Source organism: Balaenoptera acutorostrata, chromosome 3 (assembly GCF_949987535.1).
Source record: "Balaenoptera acutorostrata chromosome 3, mBalAcu1.1, whole genome shotgun sequence".
NCBI classification, from domain to species: domain Eukaryota; kingdom Metazoa; phylum Chordata; class Mammalia; order Artiodactyla; family Balaenopteridae; genus Balaenoptera; species Balaenoptera acutorostrata.
Genome location: NC_080066.1, coordinates 155,419,443 through 155,445,317, shown reverse-complemented (window position 1 = coordinate 155,445,317; position 25,875 = coordinate 155,419,443). Strand labels below are relative to the sequence as shown.

Below are 25,875 nucleotides of genomic sequence, written 5' to 3'. Positions count from 1 at the left end.
CTGAGGCCACCTCCTCCTCCCTCCAACCGCAGGGCCTGGCTTGGCCCGGTGCAGGAAGGTCAAGGCTTGACCTTGCACCACGTGGGCCAACGTAGCCGCCAGGCCCCTGGGGGTCAGCCTGGAAGCCGAGGCAGATCAGTAGCTCCTCTGGCAGCTGTGGTGCTGACCGCAGCGTGAAGACCCAGGTGCAGTGATCAGGGAGGGGGCTCCGTGGCTCCCCAGCACAGTTCTCACCTGGGCAAGCGGGGGCCAGCCTGCCCTGCCGCCCTGCTCAGCCCCTCCCTTCCTCCCCACCCCACCCCAAGCAATCAGTGGAAGATGGGGACCACTGAGGCCCCTACAGCCCCCTTGGCGGGTGGTCTGAACCTAGGTTCCCATGGGGAAGGGAACAAAAGAGAAACAGGAGCCTCCTGGGCTGGGCCTGACCTCTGGACTGTCTCTCAGGTGCCTGACAGGCTCTGGTGCACACTCCCTTCCAGGTTATGAAATGTGTTTACAGCCATCATCCCACCTGGCCCCCAACAGCCCTGTGGGGGCAGGAGTGATGACTGTCCCCATCTTACCAATGAGGATGCTGAGGCCCAGAGAGGGTGAGGAGCCTGCCCAGGGTCACACAGCCAGCAGTGGTAAAGCAGATGGAGGTGGGGGTCTGAAGCCAACGCCTGAGCTTTTCCATAGCTCACTGCTCCTTCTGACATCTGAGCTCTAGACTCCTGGCCTGCTCCAGGGGGAGGCCCCCTTGGCCCCAGGGACTCCTCCAGTCTTAACTCCCCCATCTCCCTCTAAGAAGCCTCAGTTCCAGCAGATGGGTAGACCCCTGTCCCTCAAAGGCCTTGGCTTTCTCTGCTCCCTCCATTCTTCCGCTTTGTGGAAAGGCCTCGTGAGCCTCCCCACAACAGGATGCTCCCCTGTCAAGCCAGCTCAGCTCCGCATCCTCCAGGCACCCTGGGTCTCAGCAATTTCATCCTCCCCTCGACTCTTAGAGCCCTCACTTATCCTTTCTTGAGTTCTCTAAGGGTAGTAGGTGCTGAAGAGAATGAGATGTGTTTCTTGCTTCATCAACCTCATTCTAGAAGGGACGTGACATAGGCCTTGCTTGGCTAAGAGGCAATTATAACATATAGTGTGTAAAAAGGGCTGCCACAGGGGCAGGACTCACGGTGAGGGGAGCTGAGCCCAATCTGGAGGGTCTAGGGACCCTTCCAGCATCAGGGGAGCCTAAGTTGTCCTGCAGGTCATGATGGAATCTGCTGGAAGGGCTCCCTGTAGCTCTCCTTAACTTGGCCAACAAGGCCTGCTTATGGCTCTAGCTTCGTCTCACCCAACTCTCCCCTCATTTCCACCCCCTGGCCCCTCTGTCTGTCCCTCAATGCCTGCAGCATGCCACCTTCCCTCTTGCCACAGGGCCTTTGCATGTGCTCGTCCTCCTACCTGGAATGTTCCCTTTCCCATGAGTTAACTCGTTCTCCCACTAGTTAATCTCAGCTCAATTTTTGCTTTCTTAGGGAAGAACTCCAGACCAGGTCAAGCCCACACATTCCATCCTGAGAGACAGACATAGGTGGCATTTAGATGTGGGTCCCTAGGGAGAACTAGATTCCTTGGGTCCAAATCCTGCCTCTGCTATTTACTAGCTTCATGTCTTTTGGTGAGTGTCTTAACCTCCCAGGCCTCAGTCTCCTTATTTGTAAAATGAGAATGTTAATAGCATCTACCTTACTGGGTGGATGTGAGGAGTACATGAACCAATTCACAAGAAACACTCAGAACAGTGCCTAGCACATAGCCATGGCTCAATACAGTGAAGTATTGTTTCCTTGTGAGTACCTAGTACCTCTGATTTTATTTATGGGATGACACAGCAAATGGCTGACTCCCCCAGTGGATGGAAAGCTCCTTGATGACACAGCCCAGGGCTGTATTTGCTCATTATTTTCCCTGCTGTGCTGGGTAGAGCATAGTGCTTTACAAATATTTGTTGAAGAAAGGGACGATTGGCAGTGGGGCTAGGGCGGGGCTCATTTGGCCCCCGGATCTCAAACTCAAGAGTGTTTTGGCTGGAGAGGCTCTTACAAATCCTCTAACCTAAGCCCCTCCTTCCCCAGATGAGCGAAGGTTGCTGCTGGCTAACAGTTCCCTGGCTTCCAGTCTCACAGGGCTCCTGCCCAACTCCCTCTCCCCCTGCGCTCTGCTCACTCAGTGGACTGAGGGCATGGTGAAATCTTGGACTGAGGCATCCATTTCTGTCGATTTAGGGGAAAAAAAGTGGCACGCCATCTCATATCTGAGGGTTGTGGGAAAAAAATACGTGCCCACCACAGCCCTGTGAAGCTGCAGGCTTCCATTCAACCTGAGTTATTGCCGTAATTCCCGTCTCCGTGGTAACAAGTCCAGGCTAAGCCTTCAGCTAGCGGAGGCTGGGCAAAAGGCTTGTCAGCAGCAAGACCCCGTCCCCCAGCCTAAGATGCCAGCAGTGTTGTTCTCCCTTCAGCCGCTTCCCTGATGGATTCCTCTGCAGGGGTCCTGAGCGGACTGGGAGAGGAGGGCAGGGGAGATGCAGCCACCGCAAAGGCCCCAGTCCATCCCAGAGTCGGCCCCGGTCAGAGCCGGGATGAAGGCGCCTGCAGCAGGAGCAAACAGGCAGGATGCTACCGGGTGCCGTCCTACCCCAGCTCTGTCTGCTGCCAGATGGGCTCTGGTGGATGGTGCTACATGCTGGGGGAGACAGAGAGACCCAAGGCTCTGCAGCCGGGAGGCTGAGCCCTAGGCCACGCAGACCAGCCAGCTGTTGGTGATTCGCTGGTGTGCAGACAGAGCCAGCCTTAACTGAACACCTGCTCTGCGCCCGGCGCTGGACTAGGAAGTGGGGAGGAAAGATACATAGCAGACGGATCTGCCCTCAGTGAGCTCACAGTCAGGCGAGGGCACACGATCAGAACAAAGAGGAACAGGTGCTCTGGTCAGTGAAGAAAGCAAGAGGCAGATGCCACCTCCCATGCGCCTGCCTGCGTCTGGATTTTCTCCAGGAGGAGACTCAAGAAACTCTTGACAGTGGTTGTCTCCTGGGAGAGGAATACCGCCTGGGGGGTGGAGGCCGAGGCAGGGAGAGGAAGGCTTTCTTTTCATGATATTCTCAATTTAATTTTTGGATTTTGTACTAAGTTCACATCTAACCAAACCAAACCAAAAAAAGCAAAACGAAGATGAAAAGCACCACGTGACACGTACTACACTAGGGTGTGGCAACTTTGTGCTGGGCTCGGGGAGGAGGAACCCGCAGCTCTGACATCAAGGGACTCAAAGTTCTCATCTGCAAGGGGTGTGTGTGTGTGTATCTGTGTGGGTCTGTCTCTGTACCTGTGTGTTTGGGATGTGTGGACCTACTGGGTTGAAGAGTGTCCCTCCAAAGTTCATGTCCACCTGGAACCACACAATATGACCTTATTTATGTAACTGTATATGGTGATGGATGTTAAGTGGATGTTAACTGGACTTATCGTGGTGATCATTTTGCAATATAAGCAAATATCCCATCATTATGTAGTATATCTGAAACTCATATAATGTTATCAATTATACCTCAACAACTGGGACTTCCCTGGTGGCTCAGTGGTTAAGAATCCGCCTACCAATGCAGGGGACACGGGTTCGAACCCTGGTCCGGGAAGATCCCACATGCCGCGGAGCAACTAAGCCCATGCACCACAACTACTGAGCCTGTGCTCTAGAGCCCGTGAGCCACAACTACTGAGCCTGCGTGCTGCAAGTACTGAAGCCCACACACTTAGAGCCCGTGCTCTGCAACAAGAGAAGCCACCATAACAAGAAGCCTGTGCACTGCAACGAAGAGTAGCCCCCGCTCATCACAACTAGAGAAAGCCCGCGCGCAGCAACGAAGACCCAACACAGCCAAAAATAAACAAATAAAATAAATAAACTTATTTAAAAAAAAATTATACCTCAACTAAAGAAAAAGAATACACCCTTATTTAAAAGTAGGATCTCTGCAGAGATAGTTAAAATGAAGCCATACTAGATTAGGGTGGGCCCTAAATTCAATGACTGGTGTCCTTACAATAAGGCTACATGGAGACACACAGAGAAGAAAACCATGTGAAGACAGAGGAAGAGACAAGCAAAGGAACACCCAGGGTTGTCAGCAACCACCAGAAGCTGGAAGAGGCACGGAAGGATTCTTCCCTAGAGCCTGCAGAGGGAGCGTGGCCCTTCCAACAGCTCGATTTTGGACTTACAGCCTCCAGAACTACGAGAGAACAGATGTCTGTTGTCACCCTGTTTATGGTAATTTGTTACAGCGGCCCTAGGAAATGAATACAATAGGTCTATGCATTTGTGTTTGTGTATCTTGAGGTGTGTGTATCAATGGGTTTTGAATGTGTGTGTATCTGTGTATGTTTTGGGGTGTATTTGGATGTGCTTGGGAAAGTGCTTATGACTATAATTTGAATTTTGGGTGCTTGTGTGCGTTTTGAGGTGCATGCGTGTTTATGTGTTCATATATGTGTAGTTGAGTTATGTGTGTGCATTTATGTATGTGTGTATGTGTGTTTTGGTGTGTTTGCGAGCATATGTGTATACAGCCAATGATCTATCTCCAGGGTCTCACTCAGCCCTAACATTCCAGAAATCTGCCCTGGGGCGCCTGCTGTAGAGGTTGGCCTCCAGAGGATGCAGGCCAGTGGTTGTGGAGAGGAACTAGCATCAAGGCTAGGTTGGAGCATCATCCCATCTGGTCTAGAGCCACCTGGGAAAGGGGAGGTCCGTGGGGGGAGTGTCCTCCAGTGCACCTGTCCTGTCGGCATAAGGGTTTCAAGGTCGGGATGTGGGTCTAGCAGGAGCCATACGCTGGGGGCCCAGCCTGACAGCCTTCTTGGAAGCCTTCAGCAGAACAGAGGCCCCTGAGAGAGAGACCCCCTCCCATGACTCTGAGTTACTTTGAAACATTAGAGCAGTGGTTCTCAAACTTTGGTACATCAGCATCACCTGGAGGGCTTGTTACACCACAGATGGTTGGGCCCCACCCCAGAGTGTCTGATGCACTAAGTCTGGGGTGGAGCCTGAGAATTTGCATCTCGAATAAATTCTTGGGTGATGCCGACACCGCTGGACCTGGGACCTCGTTTCGAGAATCACTGCGTTAGACCATACAACAGGGGATGGGGTTCCTTTTCCCCCTTCCGCAGGCCTTGCAGCAGGCTTCCAGCTCTTTTAGGACAGGCCCTGGAAAAGTCAGGGCTGGCAGGCTCAATCCTATTCTCACAGTCTGTCTCTCACAGTTACCCACCTGTCACACAGGAAATCATTTATTCAGCAAAATAATGGGCTCTGTTCCCTGCACTCAAGGCACTTACAGTCTAGGCACAAGATTCTGGTGGGTACACAGACCCCCAAAAAACCACGACACGTCTGCCTAAGTGGACTCAGGAGGCCTGCCGAAGGGGTGCTGGGAGCATTGAGGAGGAGCCCCTGACTGAGCCTGGGGCAATCCAGAAAGGCTGCCTGGGGGAGGTTTCAGCCAAGGCAGCTCTTAAGGGAAGAACAGCAGTAGCCACATTAACTGAAGGCTTACTGCCAGGCACTGTGCTAAGACTTTGCAAGCATGAGCTCTTTCAATCCTCACAACAATCCCAAGATGGGAACTACTGTCACTGAAGGGAGATCTGAGCCCAATCTGCAGCCTCATTCCCAGCCTTGAGCATCTATGGGGACCCTGACCTGAAGAGGAGCTGTGGTGTGGAGGCCAGGGCAGGACATTCCAGGAGGAGACCACATGTGCATCCCCACAGAGAGGGAGGTGGGCTCAGATTGTGTCCAGGCTTTCCTGCTGGAAAAGCACCACCCCTCCCTCGGGGCAGCAGACTAGGGAGGGACACCCCGCTCTGCCTTGGGCAGGAGCTGGAGAGAGGCAGAGGGAGGGTGCTCTCTCTGAGTGCAGCTGCTCCAGTGAAGGGTGGGAGCCAGATGGCAGAGGCTGCAGGTCTGCCTCACATGGCTTCACTTGGCCGGGGCCAAAGCGCGGACACAGGGGCCTGAGACTCCCAGTGTTGCAGGGGTGCGGCCCGCTATGTACAGACTTGTTTGTGATGAAGTTTAGCCCTGAAGACAGGCTGAGGGGTGACTGGCTGGCACAACCTCCATGACTTAGCGTGGCCCCCAGGCAGTCTCTGTGTGGCTCTAGGGGTCCCTGACCTTCTCAACTAGAGCACAAGCCCCCAAGCCAGGGTCCAGCCTCCTTACAACCTTACTCCTGCCCCTTGGGTGAGGGGTAAGGAAAGCCACTCTGAGCCATGCTAAATGAGTACTCAAATAGTGACCTGAATCCAGAGGATGGAGCCAGAGGAAATGAACTCCAGCCGCAGCAAGAGGTATTCTAGTTAGAAACCAGGAAGCACTGGCCTAGGATGCTCAAGAGAGAAGAGAGACCTTCTTCTGGGGAAGAAGAGGGACCTAACCTTGTGTCTTTGACAGTCTGCCTGTCTGGGAAAAATATGGTGGGGAGTTCTCTCTCCCCTTCCTTCACTAGCTTCTCCATCAAATCTTACCTACATTTTAGTTCCTTCTCTCCTTTCCTGCTGACCTTCCATTTCTGCCTTCTTTGTCTGAGTAGGCAAAGGCTCTCTCAGCTTGTCTCAGTGTTGCTGGGGGCCTTTGAGCCTGGGCACACTCAACTCAGCCAGTGTTCACTCAGCCCTATATCTGCTGGGCTCTGCCTGTCAGGTGGGAGATCAGACAGTTAAACCAATGCCCACACCCAAGGCAGAGTAAGGGCCACGCAAGGAGAAAGGTACAAGCCAAGGTGATGGGGCTGAGAGACCACAGCCTCAGGGGCCAGGGAAGGCTTCAGAGAAAGGCAGGTGGGATTTCTAGGCTGGCAGAAACCAGTGGTGGCAGGGGCAGTTCAAGCAGAGGGGACAAATGAGTGGAGAAAGGAAGCATAGCATGGAATATTCCAGAAATAGCAGGTAGACTGGCTTGGCTGCAGCAGTGGGGTGAGAAGAATCTTGTAAGATAACAGGCAGGTTGGGGACCATGACGTCCTGAATTTCAGGCTGAATGATTTGCACTTAATTGTGCAGGCAGTAGGGAGCTATTGAAGGTTTTGGAGGAAGAGCATGACATTATCTGGGCTGAGATTGGAAGGGATTCTAGATTTTGCTCCTCTGCTAGGAGCTCCTGAAAGGCACCTGGCCCTGATTCTGAGTCCACAGACTTCTCAGGGGTTCCCAAGGGGAGCAGACAACTGGTGTCTCAAATGTCACCTTTTTGGTGAGGCCTATCCTGATGACCTTATTTAATAACTCAATTTCCCCGGCACTCCCCATCCCCTTTTCCTTCTTTGTTTTCCCATCACATTCATTGCCTTCTAACATACTTCATCCATGGTTTATGCTGTTTACTGTCTGCCCCACCCTCATTAGAATGAAGGCCTCTTGAGGGCAGGGTCCATGTCTGTTTTACTTGCTGCTGAATGTTCCAGTGCCTAGCATAGTGCCTGGAATCCCAACAAATCCATTCATGTGAGGAACGCCTCAAGAGAAAAACACCACCCTGCATGCACCAGCACAGTCTGGTTTGTTTCCTCCCTGTCACTTCGCTCCTGGCTTCCTAAGCTTGGCAGTGCCTGAGTGGAAAAATCTCTGAGAAAATCAGACAGAATTCTGCTTCTTCCCTGCTGCGCCTCTCACCCTTGCCAGGAGTCTGAGAAGATTTGGACTGTTCCTTCCTCCTTATGCTGCCCAAAACGCCACCACTTCCCTTCATCTTGGAGTGGGGGCCAGTCGAGGCAAATTTCAGTTAAGGGAAGCAAGAAGCTTGCAGGACTGAGGCAACCCCACTCGGTAGCCTGGAAGAACAACTCCGATGGACTCATCAGAATAACTGCACATTAACGAGCTTCCACCACTGCAAGCACCATACAGGGGCTCTAGGCATTTTGTTCCATTCTGACCTCCCAACAACCCTATGGAGTGGGTATTATCCTCCCATGTTACAGATGGAAAAATAGAGGCTCAGAGACACTAATCGATAAGGCCAAGTTCTTCCCACCAGATGAGGAGCCCCGTTTTGAACATGGATCTATCCTCCTCCAACCCAGTGCTTGCTCCTCCGTGGCACGCGGCCTCTCTTCTGCCAGAGAAGCAGCTGAGATGCGCGGAGCGGAGCTTCCTGAGTTCTCTGTCCAAGGTGCCACATCATGGGTGGTCTCTGCTGGCCTCGGGCTTCCCACCTGAGCTATGGGAGCTGAAGCTTTGGCCACGTCCCAATGATGAACGAGGATAATGATGTCACATCTGCCACCTGGCCTGAGCTCATCAGAGTGTGAACACTGCCTGTTCTGGCCTGTGGCCAGGCGTCCTCTCCTCACTCCGGTGTGCACCATGAGAGCTGGAGTCCAAAAGAGGGCTCCCTGCCTTTGCAGCCCCAGCAGATGCAGGGAAACCAAACCTACCCCTGTGTACAGATCTAGCGCCCAACAGATCTAGCTCCCCACCAGTGGGGAGGCCGAAGAACTTCGATCAAAACCCCAGCTGTGGGTTCCCAGCAGAGGAATGCAGTTAACCTACCTTGAGGGTAGAAACGCTCTCTCTCAGCAAACGTTCAGCACAGTCACTAAATAGGCAATGGGGAGCCATGGATGATTTTAGAGCAGGGGAGTGAGATGACTGCACGGTGGTTTAGGGAGGTGAATCAGGCAGCAAAGCATGGCTGGGGGAGAACAGGCTTTCGTAATGATCTGAGCTAATGTGTTAAGCACTCACTTACTGAGTGCTAGAGTTGTTTCAAGTGCTTTACAGATATCAACTTTTCTCTTCATAGTAACCCTAGGGTACGTTGTTATTCCCATTTTACAGATGAGAAGACTGATGTGTAGAGAAATGACAAGGCTAGTAGGTGGTGGAGCTGGGAGCTGAACTCACCTGGCTCCCAAGCCTGACTTCTTTACTATTATTTGATGCTGCCTCTAGCAGTGATCTGGATTGGGGGAACAAGGGTCCAGCATGGTCTGGGCAGTGGGCAGGGCCAAAGGAAGAGAAATGAAACACTGCCTGCGGTTTAGACTCCTTGCCTTGGAGGGCTCTCACAAGGCCAGACCAGGAAAGGATAAGGGAGATGTGAACATCAAGCACTTTGATCTGAACGGAAAAGAACTATAGCTAAGATCACTTTTATTGATAGTAGCAACAATCACAATGTTCTTGGCCAAGAGCCCATACAGGATAACTTCTTTCATGGAAAAGAAATTTTAGAGACTCTCAGACAAAGAAATCTTATCACAGTTATAGCCTCCCTTGACTATCCAATCCTTTCTTGGTTTTATGTATTAACTTGAGGCAGCTGCACCCAGGAAGGGCCCTGAGACCCAGGGCTTCCTGTGCTGTTTTAACGAGATTACGCTTGATTCCTCTGAGATGTTGGCCTACACCATTTTAAATGACACTATTCATATAAGTAATGCTTGAGAAGTTAAAAGAAATTGAGGTTGGAACATATCACTAAGAGTCCTTCCAGCTCCAACAGTCTATGAAGATACCATCTGTCCTAACCTTTTCCCAAGGAAAAATTGTCAAGAGGCAGGGAACTCTCAGAAGAGCCTTGTCTGGCTGGGACTAGGCCCGTTCCCAAACTGGAGTCAGCTGGGCAGGAGCCACTTGGGACTCGGCTAGCAGCTCGGGCTGGGGGCATTCTAACCAGAGCCAGGGAGTCTTTGGCCCCTTTTCCAGGTCTCAGGAGCCAGGGTCACCTGGGACAGTGTCCTTCCTGGCCTCTCCTGTTAGGCTACGGATTTAGGAGGGCTGGGGAGGGCCTTTGCTCAAGCGTTGACTAGACAGCCACGGGCCATGGGCTTGAGGAAGGAGCTGGTGGTAGGGGCTTAGCCCTGCTGGGTAGGATGATGGCAAGAGCACCTACCTGGAGCGGCAGGTGAGGTCGGGGACTCAGGAGATGGGCTGTCACTGGCCTTCCCCCCTCTTAATCAGTCCTCAGGTGCTTCCAAGCATCCCGGCTGCATCCCTGCTTAATTCCTGACCACAAAGATGGGTCCTCCAAGGCTCTGTGGCACAGGGACAAAGAAGCATTCTCAGGGCAGGCAGGCATGGATTTCAGTCCTCCCTGAGCCTCCCTGTGGCTCCTCCCCCAGCCCAAGCAGGCCAGGCCCCTCCCAGGTCCAACATGCTTGTCAGCATGTTCCCACGAGGCCTGACTCAGGGGAGCTCTGATGGGGTGAGGGACACCCCGGATGCAGCCATGACCCCCAGTCTGCCCCCCACCTCCACATCCAGCTGCCCAGCCCTGGGGTGGCTGAGCCAGGGAGCCATCCTTCATCGCAGATGGGCAAGGGCCCAAAGGGAGGGGGACCATGGACGGAACACTGCACTGGAGTCCCGGCACCTAGGTCCGCTCTGCTACTTCCCCCTGGTGAGCTAGAGCACCCCCACTTTCCCTCAGTGGGGTGGAGGCTTCAGCTAGATACACAGACACTGCCTGCAGGGCTGAGCTGGGGAGATCAGAGGGACCCGTAGCCATCAGGTGACTTCAAGTAAGACCAGGATCATCTTGGGGTGGAGGTCTTGCTAAACTGCAGGTTTAAGGGCCCTATCCTAGCCCATCTCCAGGAAGGTGCCTGGGAACATGCATTTTAACAGGTTCCCCACGTGAGTGCAAATGAACTAGGACTCACTGCACTATGTGCTGGGAAAGGGTCTACAAGTCCAAGGATGAAACTTTGATCATACGCATGAGGGGGTCATCAGTCCCTCCCCTAAAAGCAGCATCATAGGAGCCCAGTCTCTGCAGCAGACTAGCCAGGGGTCCTGGGCAACCCCTGAAAACCTCTCTGGGTCTCATTTTCCTCGTGGACAAAATGCAGATTGGAGATGACCTCTTGGGCCCTTCCAGGTGTAAAATTATGAATGTAAGGACAGGTGAACCCACTGAGAAGTGAATTTAAAAAGAAAGTTCAGGGAGGCATTTTAAGTAGTATTCTCCCTGTATAAATAGTTTTTCTTAAATTCACTTTTTGAATTCTGAAAATAACATACTTACAGTGGGACAAATCAAACCATTCAAAATAATGCAGAATGAAAAGTCTCCCTGCTATTCCAGACCTCTGTTCCACTCCCAAACATAAACATTGTTAAGTTTCCTGTTTGTTTTCCTCAAGGATTTTTCCGTAAATATTGATGAATATATATCTATGCCTGCATCTTTATTTTAAACACAACCAGGACCATATTCCCGGTACTCTATCTTTGTTTCTTAGTTAATATACATCACACATCTCTGTATACCAAGAGACAGATCCTTCATTCCTGTAGCAGCTCATAATGTTCCACTGAAGGATGCACTATGATTTACATGAATCTATCCTTGTTGGTGGATGTTTAGATTGTTTCTACATTTTTGCTGCACAAACAAAGCTGCAGTGAACAGCTTTGATTATACATCTTTGTGCATAAGTGTGAGGTTAGCTGTAGGATAAATCCCTAGGCATAAGGAGTCAAAAGTTAGGTGGATCTAAAATTCTGATATTGCCAAATTGTCCTCCAAAGAGGATGAACCAGTTTGCGTTGCCCAGCCAAGCGTGAAGAGTGCCTGTTACCCTCCCTACCCTTGACAACACTGTGAATTATTGAATTTTTAAACTTTGCCAATATGCAAGTTGAAAATGGCATCTTGTTTCAATGTGTACTTCTTTAAATATCAGAAAGGGCAGGCATTATTTTCATGTTTATTGACTGACTGGCCTTTGCATTTATTTTCCAGTGAACTATGTTCTTTCTAATTTATCTTACTGATTTTTAAGAGGTTTTTCTAAATTAAGGCAATTAACTTTTACGTGTATTACAAATTGTCATTCGTCTCTTTTTTTAACTTTATTTATGGCATCTTTTGCTTACAGAAATTTCAGATTTTTCTGTAGTCAGAAGTATTTCCTGGGGCTTCCCTGGTGGCGCAGTGGTTAAGAATCCGCCTGCCAATGCAAGGGACACAGGTTCGACCCCTGGTCCGAGAAGATCCCACATGCCGCAGAGCAACTAAGCCTGTGCGCCACAACTACCGAGCCCGCATGCCACAACTACTGAAGCCCACATGCCTAGAGCCTGTGCTCTGCAACACGAGAAGCAACTACAATGAGGAGCCCGTGCACCACAATGAAGAGTGGCCCTCGCTCGCCGCAACTAGAGAAAGCCCGTGCGCAGCAACGAAGACCCAACACAGCCAAAAATAAATAAATAAAACAAAATAAATTTATTAAAAAAAAAAAGTATTTCCTACTAGAGGATCTTAAAAATATTTGCCCATGTTTTCCACTAGTATTAGGATTTTTTTTTCTTTTTAATCTTTCCTTCTTTTTAATTTTCTTTCTAGAATTTATTTTGGTGTTAGAAATGTGGTAGGCCAGCTTTATTTCTTTCTCCAAGGGGCTAATTATCTCAAAGTCATGTTTGAATAACTCATTTTCTGCCCGTCACCCCTCTACATTCAAAATCTCAATTTAACTCTGTATTAGGATAGATAACAAAGAGTCAAGTGCTGAGTCAAATGCCACCTTCATTGGACCTAGGAGATGTTACCTAACCTTCCTGTGCCTCAGTCTCCTTGTCTAAAAATGGGGTTCTTCCCTGGTGGCGCAGTGGTTGAGAATCTGCCTGCTAATGCAGGGGACACGGGTTCGGGCCCTGGTCTGGGAAGATCCCACATGCCACGGAGCAGCTGGGCCCGTGAGCCACAATTGCTGAGCCTGCGCATCTGGAGCCTGTGCCCCGCGACGGGAGGGGCCGCGATAGAGAAAGGCCCGCGCACCGCGATGAAGAGCGGTCCCCGCACCGCGATGAAGAGTGGCCCCCGCTTGCCGCAACTGGAGAAAGCCCTCGCACGAACCGAAGACCCAACACAGCCAAAAATAAATAAATAAATAAATAAATAAATAAGAAAATCCTTTAAAAAAATAAAATAAAATAAAAAAATAAAAATAAAAATGGGGTTAACTGAATTATGCAGGGGAAAATATAGGGAAACAAAGTATTGTGGGGATTTTCAGGCAGTTCACTAAGAAAAATATTATATTATTTCTATGGATTTTAGGATATTTGTGGTACTTGTCAGCTTTCTGACACATTATTTGATATAATTTCATTTCTCATTCTAAATAAATAAATATTTATAACTTTGGGAAGAAATAAGGACAACAATAGCACCACCTGCTTAGGGTTATTATGAGAATTCAATGAGTTATGTCAGAAAAAGGATGTAGAAAGATGAAACTATGAGACTCACCTTCTCTGTAAAGACACACACAGGCTATAAGTGAAAGGACGGAAGAAGATATTCCATGCAAATGGTAAACAAAAGAAACCAGAGGTGGCCACACTTATATCAGATAAAATAGACTTTAGGTCAAAAGCTGCCACAAGAGACAAAGAAGGATATTATATAATGATAAAAAGTCAATTGCCCAGGAAGAAATAACAATTATAAATATATATGCACCTAACAGCAGAGCACCCAAATATATGAAGAAAGCATTGACAGAATGGAAGGGAGGAATAGTAACACAATAATAGTAGGAGATTTCAATAAACCTCTTTCAATAATGGGTAGAACAACCAGACAGAAGATGAATAAGGAAACAGAGGACTTGGATATGTTCAACACTACAGACCAACTGGACCCAACGGACATATATAGAACACTCCACCCAACAGCAGCAGAATACATGTTCTTCTCAAGGGCACACAGAATATTCTCCATGACAGATCACATATTAGGCTACAGGTGAGGCCCATAGAACAGTGCCTGGCACATGGGAATTACTATACGTTGGTGATTACTATTATCATCACCACATAGTAAATGTGCTTGGGTCTTTGTCTAGATATACTTTTCTGTTTCATTGATCTGTGAGGCAGTTCCATCACTCCACAAATATCTATAATTATGTGTGAAACCCTGTTCTAAGTAAGTGTTGGGAACCAGGAGTGAGCAGCAGTAATAAGAGCTGTTTTGCCCCCTCCTCTGGTTAGACTCACTTCTAGTTATTTGTAGCACTTTTACTGATATAAAAAATATTTTTTTCATTATATTTTAAAAGAGGCTAAAGTTTATAGACAGGAAAGCTATACATTTTTGTTCTTAATACTTATTAGCAGTCATCTTAGTATATTCCATTATTATTTCTAATAGTTTTTCAGTGGACTATCTTCTTTTTTTCTGCAGATGGCCAATCTCATCATCTACAATTTAAATTGATAAACTGGCCTCCTTTTATAACTCATATTACATTAAGGATACTGTGCTTGATCACCGGCTACTTCTCCATTTTAATGTACTTCTAGGGAAGTGTTAAAGAATGAAGGTAATGGTGGTTACTTGTTCCTTGTAGGTATGTCTTTGTACACACATATACACATACATACACACACACATAAAATGTTAAGCAATATCCATCTATTCCTATTAAGTAAGAGCTAAAATCAGGGACATATGTTGAACTTTATCAAATGCCTTTTAAGTATTTTTAGCATTTATGGAGCTGCTTATATGATTTTTCATCTCTTTTGAACTGTTAGTTTGTTCAATGATATTAATAGTTCTCCTAATATTGAATCTACATCTCTGGAATATAACCCCACTTGCTTGTGGTATATTCATTTTTTAAACATAAGGTTGTGTGAGTCTGTTTCTAGTAATTTATGAATTTTGCACCAATATTCATAAATGAGATTTTTTGTAGTGCTTTTTCTCTTTTTTTTTGTGCTGTTTTTGTCAGTGTTGTGCTGGCTTCATAGACTACTTTGGAATCTTTCCTTCTCTGTGATCTGGCACAGTTGGTGCAGTTTAAATAACATTGGAATTATCTCTTCCTTGAAGGTTTGATAGAAATTAAGAGCTGTCTAAACCTGGGTTTTTTGAAGTGGAATTTTATGAAAAATCACTTTCTTCCATGATTATTGGTCTGTTGGGGTTTTCTAGTTCTTCTGGGGTCAAACTGATGATTTGTATTTTCTTAGAAAACTCTCAGTTTCAGATGGTTTTCAACTTGCATGTGGTCGAGCACAGTATCCTTAAAGAATTCTTTCTGTTTTCTCTGTATCACTGGCTACTTCTCCATTTTAATGTTCTATTTTATGTATTTGGCTCATTCCTCCCCCAACTCACATTAGATTATCTGGACTTAAAAAAATCATAAAGTGACACATGATTTTTTTTTCCCAGGAGCCTATTTACTATGTGCACAGCCCAAAAATAGAGGAGCTAGAATGAGGGATGAGGATGAGGAAAGTAGCAGCGGAGGGGCAGCTTGATAAACATTTGAAAAGTGCAAAGAGCCTGCCCACATACTCCCTGGCCTTGAACACCCTACATCTCCTTTCCCCAACTCCCCCCACCCAGTTAAACCCACCAACTCCCACCCTTCCTTCAATAGCCAGCTGTCACCTCCTCTTGGAACCTTTCCTGATTTCCCTGGGAAAAGTTAGCACCTTTCCTCTGACATCCCAGATTACTCAATTTTTTTTTTAATTTTGAAAAATTTTAGACACAAAAAAGTTAAAAGTATAAAACCAACAAAATTAACAAATGTTAATATTCTGTGGACCTAATCAAACTTACAAGCTTTTGCACAGCAAAGGAAACCATAAAAAAAAACAAAAAGACAACCTATGGAATGGGAGAAAATATCTGCAAATGATGTGACAGACAAGGGCTTAATCTCCAAAATATACAAACAGCTCATACAACTCAACAACAAAAGAACAAACAACCCAATTGAAAAATGGGCAGAAGACCTTAATAGACATTTCTCCAAAGAAGACCTACAGATGGCCAGTAAGCACATGAAAAGATGCTCAACATCACTAATTATTAGAGAAATGCAAATGAGGTACCACCTCACACCAGTCAGAATGGCCATCATTAAAAAGTCTACAAATAACAAACACTGGAGAGGGTGTGGAGAAAAGGGAACCCTCCTACACTGCTGGTGGGAATGTAAGTTGGTGCAGCACTATGGAAAACAGTATGGAGGTTCCTCAGAAAACTAAAAATAGAATTACCATATGATCCAGCAATCCCACTCCTGGGCATATACCCAGACAAAACTATAATTTAAAAAGATACATGCGCCCCTATGTTCATAGCAGCACTATTCACAATAGCCAAGTCATGTAAACAACCACAATGTCTATCGACAGATGAATGGATAAAGAAGATGTGGCACATATACACAATGGAATAGTACTCAGCCTTAAAAAAGAACAAAATAATGCCATTCATAGCAACATGGAAACAACTAGAGATTATCATACTAAGTGAAGTAAGTCAGAAGGAGAAAGACAAATAGCGTATGGTATCACTTATACGTGGAATCTAAAATGTGGCACAAATGAACCAATCTACAAAACAGAAATAGACTCACAGACATAGAGAACAGACTTGTGGTTGCCAAGGGGGAGGGGAGGACTGGGAGTGTGGGATTAGTAGATGTAAACTATTATATATAGGATGGATAAACAGCAAGGTCCTACTGTATAGCTCAGGGAACTGTATTCAATATCTTGTGATAAACCATAATGGAAAAGAATATTAAAAAAATCATGTCTATGTGTGTATAGCTGAGTCACTTTGCTGTACAGCAGAGATTGGCACAACACTGTAAATCAATTCTACTTCAACAAAAAAAAGTTTAAAAATACCCAAATGTTAACATTCTGTCATTTTTGCTTCCAATCTTTTTTGTTAAAAGAAGTGTTACAAATTAGAAGTCCTTTCTTTTCCCCTTTCAGTCTCAGTGCCCTCTCTCTGCTTCTCCAAAGACCAGCACAAGCATGAACTCGGTAGGTATTACAGCATTGCAACATGTTTATGTCCATAAATCATAGATATTGTTTTGTGATTTTTATTAAAATTAAATTTTCACTAATGGTACTATTCTGCAATTTCCTTTTTTTGCAATATTGTTTTTGAGACTGATGCACGATAATAAAGGATATGTGTGTGTGTGTGTGTGTGTGTGTGTGTGTATATACATATCAACTTTTTTGAGGTATAATTTATAAAACATAAAATTCTCCAATTATTTATATTTTAACTGCTGCTGCAACATCACATTTTTACTTGTCTACTCCATTATTGTAGATATTGAGGTCGAGACATCTTTTTTTGTGTTTCGAACACTGCTGCCCTAGATACCCATGGAACCGTCTCCTTACGCACATGTGTGAGTTTCTCTGGATAATTATACAGCCAGATGTGAAACTGTTGGTCATAAAGTATGTACATTTTCACCTTCAACTGCCATTGCCCAAATGTCCCCTGGTGTTTGTACTGCCATTATTGGAGCATTTCTGAAGCTGTCGTCATTATCTGGTGACTTGCCTACCTGCCCCTTCCCCATGAATTACTGGAGGGCATGTATGTGACTGGCACTCAGTGAACACGATAAATGAAAGGATGAGCTCACCGTCTAGCAGGAGAGACAGACTCAAATGGGACGAGCGCATTAAAGGCTACGAGACCTCCTCTGGCTGGGATCCAAGGAAGGCTTCATGGAGGAGAAGGCATTCAAATTGGGGTTTGAAGACCAGGGAGACTCTGGACAGATGAGGATGGGGATGAGGACAAGGGCTGGGCTGGGAGGAGGAAGTGGGTGGGACAATCCAGGGTACATCTGATTTGCCAGAGTAATGGTTCTTAGCCGAGCTGGGGGTGGGGTGTGTGTATTTTGTAAAAACTTCACGGGGATCCGATACCTCCCCTGTCCCCATGCAGGAAGAGCCTCTGAGCTGGAGCAGGGTGCGAGGGAAGGGTGAAGGAAGCAGGAGGGCAGACTGGAAAAGGTATTTGGGGCTTAATCCAAGATGACCGTTCAGTGGCGGGCTCTGGGGAGCCAGTAAGAAGGGACCAGGTCAGAGCTGGGCTCCAAGATAATTCATCCGATAAGCAGGAAGGTAGCTGCTCGGCCCCTGGAATAAGGCCTATGTCAGAGAGCCCGCTCCTCCCAACCTCTTTTCCTCCTCTGTCTCTGGGAAAAAATCAGGGCTGTGGGGCCTGGGTTTCCTCCCCAGACCCAGAGAAGGGAGGGAGCTCTACCTGCTCCTCCACTTGGCAGCTCTGGGAGCCCAGGCCAGGGGTTTGCACATCACTTCCTGTCCCCTCCACGCCCCCTGCTCCGCGCAGGTGCCTGGACCAGGGCTCTGAGGAGTCCCTCTGTGAAGTGCAGAGCATCTCCTCCCTCTGCCTGGGCTCAGGCATCCTGAACATGCCTTCAGTGTGTCCCAGGGCATGGGGTGGGGTGGGGTGGGAATCCTACCCTTCCATTTTCCCTGTTGTCCTTCCGCAGAACCCAGCTCTGGGCACCCTGCCCAGAGTGGAGGGGAAGGGGAAAACGCATGACCTTCACTTCGTCTTAAGCAACTTCAGCAAAACCACCAGCAGCGGCAACGGCAGGTGAGCTGAGGACGGGTCAGCTGCGCTCCAGGGAGGAGGAACCCTCCCCTGGAGACGGACCAGCCTTGGGCCAGTTTAGGCTCCGCCACTGTTGTGCGTGGGTGTGGCTGTAGCTATTATGACCTCTCTGAGCCCCAGCTTTCTCTTCTATCGAGTGGACTACTCACACCTGCTCTGCCCCTCTCCTGGGTGTGCAGAGGACTAAAAAGTAATGACAAGGAATGTGAGGTCGCTGAGTGGCACCAGGATCTCAGGCCAGGGACACTGTTCAGACTCTTGTTCTTCTGGTGCCTGAGGAAGTCTCCCCAAAGTCTGGCCTAATTCGCAGGCCTGGGCACACTAGGTCCTGGCCCAGGAGGGATACCTGACCTGGTACCAACCTGTTTGCTATACTGAAGGATGCCCCAATCTGGCTCTGAGATGTCCCCCTCTACCAGGTCCTCAGGGATCTGAAGCTCTTTTTAAGGGAAGAGCTCTGCTCCAACAGTGCCTAGGGCCACCAACACCGTTGGTCAGCTACTGCCACCAAAGCGTGGCCAGCCAGCCCAGAGACCCCAGGACAGCTGGCCACTCGGCAGGTAAAAGGGTGAGCAACTGGGAAGAAGGGGGCTCCCAGTCACCAATCACATGCCAGACACCTTTCTGCTTCCTCCCACTCTTCCTCCGAATGGCCCATTGCAGTGGGGGTTATTCTGCCATGTTGTGAATGGAAGACTCACAGAGGTGAAGCGAGCCGTTAATGAAGCAGGTGGAAGCTCAGCTCCCAAGTGCCCCCAGGCAGTGTGTCTGGTGTGCTGGCCTCCACGCTCCCAAGCCCTCCATCAAGCATGCTTGGCCTCCGCATCAAAAACCTAACAAAGAGCCATATCCCTGGCCAACTGGCCAGAAGTCCACCTTGCTCATCGGTATCTCCACAGATCTCAGGATGCCTTGCTCTTTTGCCAGGACCCCGTGGCCTGGGGCCAGTGTCCCGCTGGCTGGGCACAATTCTGAGAAGCCTCAGCCAGAGGGAGGCGAAGGCTCCTGTCTCCGGGGTCACCTTCCTTGGGGAGGCCACTCAGTCACGGGGAGGGCAGGCTTGGCTTCTGGCTGGAAGCTGGCCTGACCCCTCTGCCTGTGATCCTCTGAGGCTGCCAGAGGCCCCGACTTGGCATCAACAAGGGTCTGCAGGTGGCACGGGGCTGTGCCGTACCTCAGCCACCCCAGCTCAGCTCTTCAGAGCCTGCCTTCCGGGTGCTCGTGCGAAACAGCAGAGTGGAAAGTGAGAAAAGCAGAAGGAGGGAGCCCAGGACACTTGGATCCTGGTTTTCTAATTGGGCCCAGGCTTCAGGTTCCTTTCGGAGCATTACTAATCACGAGGAGGCAGGAGGTGACAGTGGGACAACCCCTCCCCCTGCCTCTGCAGGTTCCAGTACCAGCCCCAGGCACGCTGGGAAGGACCGTGGCAGCTTGGGTACCTACCCTGCCCTAGAAACACAGGACGCAGAGTTCTGGCCACTGGTGCTCTTCTAAAGAGCCACCCTTGGTTGGTCCAGAGCAATCCAGACAGATCTAGAACGAGGACACAGCATACCTCATGAGCTGCCCATGTCATGTTCTCATCTCAACTCCCCCATTACCCTGTTTTGCACAAGTTGCACCAGCCACCTCGTGGGCAAGAACGAGGGGCCCGCTGTACACCACCCATGCTGACCTGTGAGTGAGCTGCAAAAACCACTGCTCTCCCGGAGAGGGAAGAGGAGGGAATGCCGGGCCCCACGTCACGCATAACAGTGCACTAAAAGCTGCTGCTCTCACTTGAAGCTGAGTGCTTCCTCTAAGCGCTTACATTACAGCCTTCCCAAGGCGAGACTGCCCACGGTCCTGAATGCTCTGCGGCCTCCCTGCACCCTGGACACTCCGTGCAAAGAGCTCCCAGCACTTTACGCCCATTATCTCTACAGTTCTTTCACCAGCTCCTTCCCAGGAAGAACCAGAGTGGAGAGTCCATGGGATTCGAGAGTCAGTGGGGAGGATCCAGGCCTGCAGGCAGGTCTGCTGTGCTGCCACTCATCAACATTTTACGGCGTGGAAATCATGTTAAATGTCACAGGTGGTAGAGGAGGGGAAAAGGAAGTCCTCAAGGGCCAAAACACAACATGAACTGGGCTGGGGAAGGATGGCCTGCCTGCCAAACCTAGAAGGGTGCTCTAGACTGGCCATGGCAGGGAGATGGATTGGCCACATTTCCCCCATCGAGGCTGGAAACAGATGGCTTCAATCTAGACCAGAGCCTCCAGGAATAACATTTCCCATCTACAATAAACACTTGACATGTGTCCAAAGCCCTCGCACCCATCAGGGGAAGGTGTTTTCATGTTTTCAGGTAGGGAAACTTGGAGGGCAGAGTGCCAGCTAATAGGGGCTCTGGTCCAGAAGCAGGTACTACGTTCTGTAAGTGGTTCTCCTCCCACTACCTGAGGGCCTCTCCAAGGCCTGACTCTGCCTCTGCCTCTGCCAACCAGCAGGGATCACCACCAGCTTCCCTGGGTCATGGGGCAGTGGCCTTCCTCCTGGAGAAGGGCTAGAAGGGACCCTTGGGGGGCAGAGGAGCCAGACACACGGTGGGTACTCCTCTCTCTGGCATTGTACTGTCACTCCACGGGCAGCTAGCTGTGATCTGGGAACCCCATCCCCTCCCACAGGCCACCCCAGTGATTACTCGTGGTCATCATGTAGCCCAGGGCGTGCGATGGAATCACCAGGGGCCAGCTTTCAGGGGCTCTGTGCTCAGAGGGTGTGTCTGAAAAGCATCAACTCATGCACCAGGCACATGGTAACTGTTTTGCTCAGAATCACGGACCTCCCATCCTGTGATGCTGTCAGAGGGATAACTGAAGTCCCTCTGCCCGTGGGCCCCCTCAGTGGCTGTGATCACAGCTGCTGGCACCAGGGCAGGAGAAATAGCTGCTCTTGGCTCTGAGAGGCCCACAGAAATTGTGTGTCCACTCTGGGTGCACGATGGGAAGGTAACCAAGAGACTTTGGCTCCCCTCTTCAAGTTGCTTCTTTCCTAAGAAACCTGAAAACACATCTTAATGGAGGAGAAGATGCTGGAGCTGTCCCCTACCACTGACACCCACCTCCCATCAGGAGGCTCTCACAGCCTCACCTCACCGGCGCAGGGGCTGAGGGTGCAGAGGAGGAGAGAGGAAGGGGCCTCATCCAGTCTGCCCTGCAATGGGCCGGGGGAGTCAGCAGACCTGGGTGCAGGCAAGAGCCCTGGAGCAACTAACTCACTGCACCCTCCGTGCCTCAGCTTCCTCACCTGTACAGTGACACTGCCTGGCTCCGGCTCTAAAATAAAATACAGCTCTCTGCCCGCCTCAGTTTCCCCCCAGAGAAAGGCATCTGCACCAGGGAGAAGGAGGACAAGGTGAATTCAGGAAAAGTTCACCTCCAAGGGCAACAGATCCTATGCAGTCCATTTCTCCGGGGGACAGGAGTTGGGGAGAGAGCAAGGCTGAGATCCACGGGGTGGCGGTGGGGTTGACACTGAGAGAAGGTGGACTCAGTTCCCCCACCTCTTCTCCAGGGAGAGGAAGGCTGTTAAGGGAGAAAGTCCATCTGCCTGTCCCCCGTCCTTGCCACAGCAGCCTAGGAACTTCCAATTGGCTTTCATCAAGGCTGGTACACAAGACTGAAGCCCAGAACTGGGCTGCCCCTTCCGGCCTTCCTCTCCTGGAAGCCAACTCTCATTCTCTCCCTGAGCCCACAAGGAGAGCAGGGGCCCGTAGCTCCTCTGCTTAGATGACTGTTTTTCATGAGTAATTTTTCCCTGTCCTCATACAATTCTGATCGCTGCAATGTTCACAGCCATGACACTCTGAAGCCTCCACCGAAGTTATGTCACCCTCCATTCTCAGGAATGAGGAAAGGGGGCACTGGGGGAGGGGGGAGTCCACCCAGATTGGAGCGGAGGCCTACAGAGTAAGCTCAGCCCTGCCCCTCCAGAGAGCATCAGGGCAAGGCAGTGCCTGGGAGGCCAGCTCTGCAGGACCTGCTGAGTGACCTTGGTGAAGCCACAGCACCCCTGGGCCTCAGTTTCCCCAGGTCCGTCATCCAGATCCAAAGTTTCTCTCTAAAGGCCAAGGTGAGGATGAACGCAAGAACCTTTCTTTGAAAGCATATGAGAAAAGGTGGCATATTTTGCCCCTGATGCCCAGAAGTCCAGCCCACTCAGCACAGAATGAGACCCCCCCCCCCCGCCCCGGCAACTGCAGCGCAGCCGTGACGCTGCCATAACTCATAACCGTGTTGCAGACTGCGGGGGAGAGCGCGCCCCTCCCATGCCAGCCCAGTGAGTGGGAGGCACAGCCCCAGGGAATCCCTGCATGGGGGTGGTCCAGGAGAGGTAACCGACAGGCAGACGGAGGGGCACCCTCAGGCAAGCCTCCTGCCCACCCCCCACCCCCGACCCAATGAATACGGTCGACCAAGCCACGGCCCTTCCTGGTGGGCGGCTCCTTCCACCCTGCCCTGGGTCCACGCTGGGGGAGAGCCGGCGAGGCCAGGGAGTGTGGCGCAGTCTCCCCCGCCCCCATCCCTCCCAGTCCGAGGTCCCGGAAAGCGTAGAGCAAGCAGTCTTGCCCCACCCCCTCCCCTGTCCAGGACCCGGATTCTGCGCCCCTTCTTCCAGCCGGGAAGACCAGTTCCAGCTGATACCAGCCGCTTGCTCACCACGTCTGCGCCCTCGGCGCCACGGCCCCAGCGCCAGGCAAGGTACGCAGGCCGCCGGGGATGCGGTGACAGGCAACACGCTCCCTACCTGGGAGGAGACTGCCAGCCGGTCCTCCTCCTCGCGGGCCTAGTGAAGCCAGCCCCACCTGGCAAGGGACTGTCAGCAAATTCCCCGCTGCATCACCATGGGAGCGGCATCCCGGCTCCTCCCAGGCAGAAGCCAACCTTGGCCCCGCCCCAACGCTGCTTGACCCGCGGGGGAACCCAGGCTGGATTTTCATATGCAAAGCCCCAGACTCCGCCTTAGAGACTTTGTAGCTACCAGGAACCATCAGCAAATTACCATCGCAAATATACAAAGCTGGCGGTCCCTTGCTGTAGACACTCCAGCACCCTTCGAAGCTCTGGGCCCCCGCAGGCGTCCTGCTGCTCTCTGCCCACCCTACAGCCTTCACCCCCCGCCCCCCTTCAAGCTCTCCTTTGAGGCACGTGCGCCTTTCAACCCACCCAACCCCGCCAGCCAAAGCAAGAAAAGACACAACCGCCCAAAGGTAACAGCGCTTAGCCTCGCCCAGGGACCAGCTCCTGGCACCGGCCCAGTGATTGGTTCCTTCTTCCCCAGCAAAGGGAAGATCTACAAATTGACCACAGCCCTGCCCAGGAGGCCCAAGAGGGTGGGCTGGGTCATTTCCAGTTTGCCATGGGCCACAGTCCTGTAGGTCTCCAGTTTCTTCAAAATCCTGGCTACTCTGCTGGAGACACTAGTTTTGACCCTGAGGGTAGGTGCCAGTGTTTGAACCCCCAAAGATCAGTATACAAACTAAGGGGCAGTAGTAAACAGCCACTCTCCTCTCTCCCAGGAAGGGGCCTAAGCATGTTTATTTAACAGACCTTACGAGAGAGGCAGGCTGCTGACCAATCTTTGAAAGTGACTCTCTTTTAACAGTTATATAATGGTAAGATAGTGACGGAGTTGTTAGCAATGTGCTAAGAAGGCCACAGAGTAATCAGTGTGAATCTAAGGTCATGAGACACTGACAGGAGGGTCAAAGGGTAGCTAGGCTTTCAGGGGTTGGTTCCCCATAACCAGCAGCACCGCGCTCCCTCCAGGCTGGCACACCCTGGTCATGTCTCTCCCTCCCCTGCACCTGCCCCCGCCCCCTCACCCCCTGGTCCTTCTGACCCCAGCGGTGTCATGAAAACCCAAAGTGAGCCACTAGGCATTCTGCTGAGATCTTTCCATTGCTTCGCTCCCTCACCCATTCGTGTATTCATTCGTTCCAGGGCTAGGAAGGCTTTTGGATGTCTATCATGGAATGGCAACAGGGTATCAAGGGTCTGGGTTCTAGCCTGGGCTCAGCTGCTAGTGTGCTTTGCAATCTTGGGTAACTTGCTTGATCTCTCTGTCTTTGTTTTTCCCTCCCATCTGTAATATACTGAGAGGGCTGGGCTAGCTGGGGTTTAAGGCCCCTCTGGCCCTAACATTTCTATTCCTCTCTTCTAGGATAAAGTCTGGTGGGAACAAATATAAACCAGGTAAGTACAAAAGTAATGTTTAAGAACTCTAGCTGCCCAGATTCCAATCCCAGCTGGGCCATCTAAATATGGAACTTAACCTCCCTGAGCTTCATTCTTTGCATATGCAAAATGGCGGGAATAATAATAACAACCTTAAAGGGTAGTTGTGAGGATTAAATGAGATACTATATACAAAGTAGATGCTCAATAAATATTAATTGTTGCTTTTGCTGTCGTTGTTGTGGTACTGGCGGGAGAGAGTAAAACCTGGACAAAAGCAGCTTGTCCTCCTCTCTGCTTCCTCACTACAGAACTAGTGTCTGACTCCAGGGTGGGAGGATTAAGCCTCTTATGTATGAGGGTGATAGCCGTTCCTTTAGAAAGACCCTGTGTTAAGTGGAAAGAACATGGTCTTTGGATCCAGTTGAAACTTGGTTCAAATCTGGGCTCTGCCTCTTACTAGCTGGGTGACTTTGTACGAGTTACTTAGCCACTCTGAGATTAATTTTCACATCTATAAAATGGAGATGGAAATAAAAGGAGTCCAACAGTAGTACCTACCTCATAGAGTCACTGTGAATATAAAATGCATGTAAGTTACTTGGGTCAGTTTTTCACAAACAGAGGCTGGTCAATATTAATCTCTCCCTTCCAGGAAGGACCTAGATAGAATGGAGGGGAGACCCTAGCGCTGAAATTTCTAGGCATCCTTGATTGAGTGTCCTGTGAGAAGACTGGGTAGTGGGTATTCTAGCTCAGAGCCAGAGCTGGCATCAGCAGCTCTCCAACCCCCTTTGCCAAGGTGCCATCCACACAGAACCTATGAACCAGCCTCCCTGGATGAGCCTGATCCCTGAACATGCCCTCTGCTGGGAGCTGAGACCAGAATGGGAGGCTGAAAGCAGGTCTTGAAAGGCCTCACACGCGGGGCTCAGGAGTTTAGACTTTGCTCAGCAGGCAAAGGGAGCTGTGGAAAGTTTTTGAACAGCAGCCACGGGATAACATTTTTGAGCCAACACCCAACCCACTCCAATTCCTGGAGGCGAGACCTGATAGGCATCAAGGATATACAATAAAGGAAGATACAGAAAAGGGGGGGGGGGTGGAAATCCATGGGAATACCGGGTGGGCTGTATGGTGGGACAATCAGAGAGATGACCCCATGTCCCAA

At 50.0% G+C, this 25,875-nt stretch overlaps 1 protein-coding gene across 2 annotated transcripts in view; it reads right to left on the bottom strand.

Moving 5' to 3' along the window:
• The window catches only part of TMEM63C (transmembrane protein 63C), a 135,863-nt gene that overhangs the window by 48,404 nt on the left and 61,584 nt on the right, over positions 1-25,875 (bottom strand). Inside the window, exon 1 of one of the 2 annotated variants that reach the window (XM_057543016.1) lies at positions 9,931-10,016. The exons of the other annotated variant lie outside the window; for it this stretch is intronic. The gene's annotated coding sequence lies outside the window, so the exon portion shown is untranslated. Of the gene's footprint in view, positions 1-9,930; positions 10,017-25,875 lie in introns of those variants that run through there. 2 annotated transcript variants of the gene reach the window in all.